Source organism: Colobus angolensis, unplaced genomic scaffold (assembly GCF_000951035.1).
Source record: "Colobus angolensis palliatus isolate OR3802 unplaced genomic scaffold, Cang.pa_1.0 Scaffold96, whole genome shotgun sequence".
Taxonomy (NCBI): Eukaryota; Metazoa; Chordata; class Mammalia; order Primates; family Cercopithecidae; genus Colobus; species Colobus angolensis.
Genome location: NW_012123598.1, coordinates 1,111,967 through 1,121,256, shown reverse-complemented (window position 1 = coordinate 1,121,256; position 9,290 = coordinate 1,111,967). Strand labels below are relative to the sequence as shown.

Sequence of the window (9,290 nt, the reverse complement as noted above, 5' to 3'; positions counted from 1 at the left end):
ATCTCCTGACCTCGTGATCCGCCCGTCTCGGCCTCCCAAAGTGCTGGGATTACAGGCTTGAGCCACCGCGCCCGGCCAAAATATACTTTCTAAATTGAGACTTGTCTCCGATATTTTGGGTTCACAGACATCACTTTGGAAATTCTAAGATTTCAGGAGTTGTATGCCAGGGAAGAGGTTAAAGCCTAAATAGATAGTTCTCAACAGCATAATCCTGGATTGCCCAAGTGGGCTCAACATAATTACAAGGGCCCTCTTTATAAAACGGAGGCAGGAGGATCAGAGTCAGAGAGAAAAAGAAATTGCAAGATGGAAGCTCTGCTGCTGGCCTTGAAGACAAAGGAACACCTGCTGATGTGGCTTCATAGCTCTGCCTTTCAGAACTGTAAGAGAATACGTGAGTGTAGCTTGAAACCATTAAGTTCGTGGTAATTTGTCACAGCAGCAAGAGAAAATGAACAGTGACCCTTTCACCATTTCCTTCCAGTCCTCATGCCCAATAAATGGGCTTCTTTGGCTTTGTCAGTGACCGGGTGCTGAAAACATGGGTAATTCAGGGGCATCACAGGGCTAGGGTGAGATGAAGAGGTAGGCTGGTGACCGCTGAAGTCGGCCTGCGAGGCCGCTCCAAGAGGCAGAAAGGAGCCCCGAAACACCAGCCCTGCCTCCCTCCCTCTTGCACACGCACACGCACACGCACGCGCACGCGTCCAGAGAGCTCCCTCATGCTGAGGAAGCTCAGGGTCCTGCCTTGTTTTAGGCAGAGGGAAGGGCCAGGCGCCCCCCAGTGGTGGTAAACATCACTCTGGGGTCAGATCACCTGAGCGTGGCAAGTGTTCCTATCAGCTGTGTTACCCTGGGCAAGCCACTGGACCTCTCTGTGCCGCAGTCTCCTCACCTCTCAACTGGGGACAACTCAGAACCTACTTCTGGAGGGAGTTGTAAGAATGAAGAATCACATTCGGGTCCTACACCCCCACCCCCATGCCAGTGCCTCCCTGCTAGTCCCTGAAGGGGCTGCCACAGCTCCACCTCACTTCCTTCAGTCTGCTCAAACCTCACCTTCTCAGCAAGCCTCACCAACCATTCTATTTAATAACGCAGGCTGCCCCCACCTACCCTTCACAGCTGGTTCAGATATTTCTTTTCTCAATAGCTCTTATCATGGTGTAGCTCGCTGCAGAATTTGCTTATTATGTCTAGTGCTTACCGTCAACCGTCCTGAGGACGGGCGTCTCTATTCCAAGTGCCTTAGACCAGCATCCAGCACACGGAAAGGGCTTAATGTTTGCTAACTGAATGACTGAATGGCTCTGTAATAAATATTAACTTTCTTTACCAGCACTTCTTCAAGGAGCCTTCCCTCACCCACTAAACCAGGGTAGGGCTATCCCTCACATGTATCAGGTGCCACCTTTTCACAGGGGAAACACGTTCCATTGTGAGCACATCTGCCTTCTGGCTTCACCTCTTGTCCTCCACCGGACAATGAGTTGAGCAATGTTCTCATGCGTGTAGCTGTGTGATCCTGAGCAAGTTACTGAACCTTGCTGGGTCTTTACCTCCCCTCTTTACATCTGCAAAGGGAGGACAAAGGGCTGCTGGAGGATGAGATGAGATCGTATCAGTCAGTGCTCCATTAAGGTAAACTGCATCATTGCTGTTGAGGTTACAAGTGCCAGGTGGGGCCAGTTCTGTGGGATGTGAGTCTGGTAAAAAGTCACATTGACCGTCCTTTGCCCACGTGCTCTATGCACGTGCTCAGGTGTGTGTGTCAAATGTACCCCATGCCTGGGCAGCGACATCACCTCTGCACTTGAGGACGACGAGAATAAAAGCTGTGCTGGATCCTTTATATGCATTACACCATCTCCTTTAACCTTTAATGGCAAACCAACCACCCAGGGTTCCTATTTTCCATCGCGGGGATGAGAGAGGGACGATGACCTGCCTGTTGTCACGTGAGCTTTAACTGATGAAGCCTGGATTTGAGGCCCTATCCGCAAGCTGCACACACTGCACTCCTCACACAGGGCAGAAGTCCACGATCCACCCTGGCAGGGTACAGGAGGCGTCGGTGTGGTGAAGCGCTTCCTGAAAACATCCCCGCATGTTTCTGTCATAGCAGAGTGGCCACAGGAGTCGGGGAAAATTTGAGCATATCACGTTAAGACTGAGGAGCGAGGGCTCCGCGACGAACTGAGCAGACTGGCCTTCGATTCCGACTTTTCTGAGCGAGGCTTCCTTCGTACAGACATGGGGACCAAGGGCCTGCCCTGAATCCTGGACACCTGAATTCTGGGCTGTGTTAGACCCCAGGACAGCGGTGTGCTGGGAAATGTTTAACAAGCAGCTTGCCGCACGGGTGATTGACAGCGTTCACTAACCTCCACGGAGTAAATCCTCGGATACCATTTGGATCTGCGTCCCCACCCAAATCTCACGTTCAACTGTAATCCCCAGTGTTGGAGGTGGGGCCTGGTGGGAGGTGACTGGATCGTGGCGGTGGATCCTTCGTGAAGGGCTGAGCACCGTCCCTTTGGTGCTGGTCTCATGAGTGAGTTCTCACGAGATCTCGTTGTTGTTTAGAAGTGTGTCGCATTCCCCCCACCCCCGCCTCTTTCTCCTGCTCCCACCAGGTAAGACACCTCCTCCCACTTTGCTTTCTGCCATGAGTAAAAGTTTCCTGACGCCTCCCTGGAAGCTGCTGCTTCCTGTACAACTTGCAGAACCATCGGCCAATTAAACTTTTCTTTTTTTTTTTTTTTTGAGACGGAGTCTCGCTCTGTCGCCCAAGCTGGAGTGCAGTGGCCGGATCTCAGTTTACTGCAAGCTCCGCCTCCCGGGTTTACGCCATTCTCCTGCCTCAGCCTCCCGAGTAGCTGGGACCACAGGCGCCCACCACCTCGCCCGGCTAGTTTTTTGTATTTTTTAGTAGAGATGGGGTTTCACCGTGTTAGCCAGGATGGTCTCGATCTCCTGACCTCGTGATCCGCCCGTCTCAGCCTCCCAAAGTGCTGGGATTACAGGCTTGAGCCACCGCGCCCGGCCTAAACTTTTCTGTATAAATTACCAGTCTCAGGTATTTCTTTATTAGCAGTGTGAGAACGGACTAATACACACTCCCACCACAGCAGGTTGTAAGCTACTGAACTGACGTCACTTGGCATGGGGCTGAGTGGCTTGGGTGAGCCAGTTCCAGCACACCACTGCTGCACAGCCTTCGACAACAAAGCCCTATTCTTTGCCTGAGAATTCTCAAACTTTGGGCAGATATCCCTGAAGAGTAGAGGAGGGCTGATGCCTATTTCTACGGTTTGCGGTATATCCCAAAGCAGCTGCCCATTCTTGTTTTGAAACATGTTCATTTGTGCATACTACTTCAGAATAAATCTGGGTTTGTGTTAATGTAAAAATCATGTTTTAAATGATTTACCAGATAAGCAGATCACTTGGCTTTCCCTGTCCAATTACTCAGGTAAAATGACTTGTTCCAGAAAGTTGTAATGCATTCATCCTGCAGTTTTCACAGGTGTTTGCACTCAGCCACGCACCCCAAATTTGAGAAGCATGATTCTTGTCTGATATGGTCTGGCTGGGTCCCCACTCAAATCTCATCTTGAATTATGGCTCCCATAATTCCCACGTGTTGTGGGAGGGACCCAGTGGGAGATAATTGAATCATGGGGGCAGTTTCCCCCATGCTGTTGTCATGGCAGTGAGTAAGTCTCATGTGATCTGAGGGTTCTGGGTTCTGTAAGGGAAACCCTTCTCGCTTGGCTCTCCTTCTCTCATTCTCCCTGCGGCCACGTAAGACATGCCTTTCACCTTCCATCAGGATTGTGAGGCCTCCCCAGCCACGTAGAACTGTGAGTCCGGTATGTCTTTATCAGCAGCGTGAAAACAGACTCATACACTGTCCATAAAACAATTTTCTTCAAGGAACTCGGCACTACTGGGGAAGAAAGAACAGCAGTTTGATATTAGATAATCCTGGATTCAAAGCTTGCCTCTGCCAATTACTGGCTGTGAAAAAGTTACACAAAGCCTGTTTGCTCATCTATACAATGGGGTAAAAAAGACCTACCTCACCTCTGCTGTTAGGATATTTACATGTGATATCTTCGGTAACTGGGACATGGTCATTGCTTGCCTTCCTTTTCCTCTTCAACTCACAATACAGTGGACCCTTGAGCCACGTTAATTTGAATTGTGAGGGTCCACTTATATGCAGATGTTTTTCAATGGAAGTTACACTGAGTGTGCCTACCTCTCCTGCCTCCCCTTCCAGCTCCTCCACCTATTCCACCTGTGAGACAGTAAGACCAGCCCCTCCTCTTCCTCCTCAGCCTACTCAACTTGAAGGCCATGACTATGAAAAGCACCCCTACTTAATGAACAGTAAATATATTTTCCTTATGATTTTCTTAATAACGTTTTCTTCTATCTTATTGTAAGAATAGGGTATGTAATACATGTAACACACAAAATATGTGTTAACAGACTGTTTAGGTTATTGCTTAGGTGCCACTAAAGTGACCATTAGACTATTAGTACTTAAAGTCTTCGGGGAGTCAAAACTATACGTGGATTTTCTACAGTACAGGGGGTTGGTACCACTAACCCCTGCACTGTTCAAGGGTCAACCACACACCACGCATCCAAGAGACCAACAAAGACTGAGACCCACTAAAAAGGCTGAGATTAGAATTCTTATCTAGCGCTGGAGGAGAGAAATTGGTGTAACCTCAATGGAGGGCAATTTGGCAACGTCTTTAAGACTGAAGATACACATTCTTTATCCCTGTTGTGTACTCGTTAATCCAGCAACCTTATTTCCTGTACATGTCTTCAGACATCTTTGCACATGTGCACAGTGAGAGACACACAAGGGTATTCACCGTGGCAGAGTTTATAGAAAGAGGCAGTACATTTCCTTGGGTAAGTAAGGGTGTGGGCCTGCAGCAGGCTGTCTAGGTTCAGTATTTAACTCCGCCATCCGCTGTCTGTGTGGACTCAGACACTCTGTGTGTCCTCTCCGGGGCTAACCTTCCTCGTCTGTAAGATGAGACCAAACACAGTAATGACTTCACAGGGTTGTGGTGAAGATTAAATGAGTCAAAATACGTAACACATTTAGAGGAGTGCCAGGAAGCAGGGTCAATGCTAAGAATTTTATTATTGCTACCACCGTCAGCAGACTGGAAACAATGTAAGAGCCCATCAATAGGAAAATGGTTAAGTGAATACTACATGCGTATAATGAGACGCCACATATTACAAGGAACAAAGTATAACCACAGTAGTGACTCCTAATTGGGGGTAATTTTGCCCCCCATGAGAAAATTGCAATGTCTGAGGCTGTTTTTGGTTGTCACCTCTGGGAGGTGAGGGGCCCCTGGCATCCGGTGAGCGGTGGCCAAGGATGCTGCTCACCCTCCTGCAATGCACAGGACGGCCCTCCAGGGCAGAGAAGGATCTGGCTCAAAACATCAACTGTGCCAAGGCTGAAAAACCTCCAAGATAAAATGGTATAAGGGGAAAAATACAGAAAAGCCATTTAGAAAAACCAAAATATAGTATACAAATACATGACTTTGAAAAGGCGCTGGAAAGATAAAAAGTTTGTAGCAGTGACTGTCCCTGAAGAAAGGAACCAGGTTATATGTGTGGGAATCCACATACATAACATATTTTGGATTTGGAAAAATCCAAAACCCGCTTTTTCCTCTCTATGCTTTGTTTCTGTGTCATGAACGTGTAATTACATCTTCAAAACAACAAACGAAATAAAAGAAGACTGGATCGCACATACCACATCAAGGCAGGGCTGTAAACGTGGCTTGTCTTCTGAGTGCCTGATGACAGATGAGAAAGGGCTTTGAAAGGCACAAAGCTCTGGCCGGGCGCGGTGGCTCAAGCCTGTAATCCCAGCACTTTGGGAGGCCGAGACGGGCGGATCATGAGGTCAGGAGATCGAAACCATCCTGGCTAACACGGTGAAACCCCGTCTCTACTAAAAAATACAAAAAACTAGCCGGGCGAGGTGGCAGGCGCCTGTAGTCCCAGCTACTCGGGAGGCTGAGGCAGGAGAATGGCGTGAACCCGGGAGGCGGAGCCTGCAGTGAGCTGAGATCCGGCCACTGCACTCCAGCCTGGGCGACAGAGCGAGACTCCGTCTCAAAAAAAAAAAAAAAAAAAGAAAGGCACAAAGCTACATCCTCCTGAGGTGAGGACGGCTGGAACATGCTTCAAAGAACTACTGAACAGTGGTTGTGCCTCCCCTCTGAGGCAAATAACTGAGGGGCCTTCCCCTCCTGCCCTGGCACCCCTTTGAGCCTGGGGGGCTGTGGTGGGTATTGAATTGGGGGAGGGTCCTGATATACTGAAAACCAGCCATTAAATGCACTGCCACAGCCTCACTGCCTCCTTTGGGCCAGTCAGCTTTTGCTGTACCAGCTGTCAAATATTCAAAGATCACTCGTGGCCTGAACCTGCCAGTCCCAGAGGCCAGGAACGTATGTAGGCGATTTCACCAAAGACCGCAGCACAGCTGTTACAGGGAGAACACAGGCTCTGCATATGCATGTCTAGCCTGCCATTTCCCCACTTTGCGTGGGAACAGATTAGGTTTCCTCACTTGCAGGATGAGGCTAGGAATATCCCTACTGGAGGAAAGTGCAGCTCTGAGGACTGTTTTTGATAAGATATCCAAGGAGAGGTCACTTGCATCCTCCCCCTGACTCCTCCAAATCAATTTATCTCATTCCCAGAGGCCCCAAAGGAGCCTGGGCTGCTGGCACTCAGAGCTGTAGCTCTCAATTCTGTGCATACATTAGTCTCTTGGGAGCTTTCTAATAAATAGTGACAGCTGATGGCAGTTCACTAAGCCAGACGAATTAAATCAGAATCTCTGGGGACTGAGTCTGACCTGACTTTTTTTTTTTTTTTAATAAAGCATTCCAAGGTGACAGTAACGTGAAGCCATCATTTCGAATAACGTTTGGGTCTCAGAGTCTCAAGGACAGAGCTAGAGATCTGACCTGTTTCTGTTGAAGCCCAGACCTCAGTGAAGACAAAAGTCTTTGGTAAGATCAGAGTCAAACTCTTAGATTCCCTAATCAAGGGATTCCAAAGGGTCACTGCTGGTGGCCATTCCTGGCTCTGGAGTTGACCAGGATGCCCAGGGGAGACCCGGATGTTGACTCTGAGAAGAACACCTAACAACGCCCTGTAATCCTTTTACCCTGCTTTTCTTTTCAAAATACCTATCAGCACCTATTACAGACTTTATTTTTGTCTCTCCCACTAAATGCAAGCTCCTGCCGAGTAAAAACCTTGCCTGTTTTGTTGAGAGACTGGCACAGTGCCGAATCCGTGGTAGGCACTCACTGGCTGAACGAATGAATGCATCTGGGAGCTTACCCGGGCTGCAGGCCATGGACACCCTTCTTCTCATCTCAGAACGCTATCCCTTTATCATCTCTTCCCTCCCTGCCTTCCCCAGCTTCCTTACCCTTCTCCCTCTCATCGTTCCTTGGGTCTGTCCATGCTTTTGCATCACCGTCCTCTCAATCAGAGTGATTTTGCCCCTGCAGGGGACACTTGACAGTGTCTGGAGACATTTTTTTTGTTTTTTTTCGCTTGTCACAATCTGCAGGGAGGTGCGGTGTGCTACTGGCCTGGTAAATAGAGCCCAGGGTCGCTGCACAACATCCTATAATACATAGAATAGCACCCCCTCCCATCTCCCAACAAAAAACTATCTGGCCCCAAATGTCACAGTGACAAGGCTGTGAAACACTGGTCTGGACAGAAACATTTCCAGATTCATGTGTTATATGAGAACATCCCTTAGTCCCTGACACTTCAAAGTTCTATTCTTGACCCCATGGGTTCCCCCATGGGCTCCCTAGGGACATCTCCACCAGGAAGAGCCTTTGTTCCTGACCCCACCTCCTCCACCCTACTGCTGCCCTCCCAGGACCCTGACTACACAATTCTGAACCTAAGCCCTGATCTAGACGTCCAAGTTATTTTACTTCTGAACCTGAAACCTTTACTCTAGGCCTCATCCTTTTGCTTTTCTACCTATGGATTTTATTCTCCAGGTGTGGGATGCCTGCGGTTATAATGCTACTAATAAAACGACCATTTATGTAGCACTTCCTTGTGCCAAGTTCTACTTATGCTCACCATAAGCCGGAGGTTGGTTCTGTTACGACTACTGTTCTACAGGAGAAACCGAGGGGTGGTGGACTTAACTAAGCTCTCCCAGTCACACAGCTAGCCAGTGGTGAAACCAGGAGTCAACACCAGACAACGGGGCGCCACAGTCCATACTCTTAATTTTCCAAGCTACCCTGGTAGGAAGGGGACACAACCATACGCAGCGTCAGTGGAGGGCTCTGTCCTCCACTCAAATGCGCACATGCAGAAAACAGACGACGCAGGTGGTTGGCGGGGGCAGTGCACCACTGCTCAAATGGAGGTGGTCAGATGCCCTGGTATGTGGACAAAGACCGCCCAGTCCCAAGTTCAGAGATGCAAACTCCTCCAGCATTCACCACTATCTCTGCCTCTGTCTAGGGTCAAAGAAAAACGACCACCAGCACCAAAACCAACACCTAAACACGGTGATTAGTATGTGACAAGGTCTGTCACATGTCAGGGTGTTTCAGCTACGTCATCCCATTTAATCTTCCCAATAACACCCAGGCAGGTGCTATTAATATGCTACTGTACCAAGGAGGAAAGTCATACACAATTAAACAGTTCCACAGATTTCCAGGGCAGCCCATCACACCTTAGAGCTGCTCAGAATTCTCCCCCTGCGGGCCTCCATTTCCATGGTTACAGTGCAATATACACCAGAAGGGCACAGTCACACACAACCGCAAAGCCACTGACGCTAAGTGGCAGACAGACGCCCAGGCAAATCACACAGTAACCCAAGGCTACAATAAACGCCCACATCAGCTTGACACTGACACACACGCACACACTCCAGCAACACAAATCTTCACAGCCAGCATCACACACCCACTCCAGGCTTCCCACTGGCTCCATTGTTTCCTTCGCGTGGGTCACGCAGCGATACACATCCGCGGTCCCGACATAGCTCCCTCACACACAGGCACACATGGCGCGCCTCACACACGGGCGCACAAACCCCGAGAGCCACAGCAGCGAAAAGGCGCAAACCCCACGCAGTCGCGGGCCTAGAACCCACGGAGGCTCGAGCCCACGGCCCCCGCAAGCACCGGTGCAGACGCCCACGCCATCGCGAA

General features: G+C 49.4%; 1 protein-coding gene across 2 annotated transcripts in view; it reads right to left on the bottom strand.

Annotated features, from left to right (window-relative positions):
- The window catches only part of ZNF667 (zinc finger protein 667), a 28,716-nt gene that overhangs the window by 18,552 nt on the left and 874 nt on the right, over positions 1-9,290 (bottom strand). The window contains exon 1 of one of the 2 annotated variants that reach the window (XM_011932422.1): positions 9,043-9,233. The exons of the other annotated variant lie outside the window; for it this stretch is intronic. The gene's annotated coding sequence lies outside the window, so the exon portion shown is untranslated. Of the gene's footprint in view, positions 1-9,042; positions 9,234-9,290 lie in introns of those variants that run through there. 2 annotated transcript variants of the gene reach the window in all.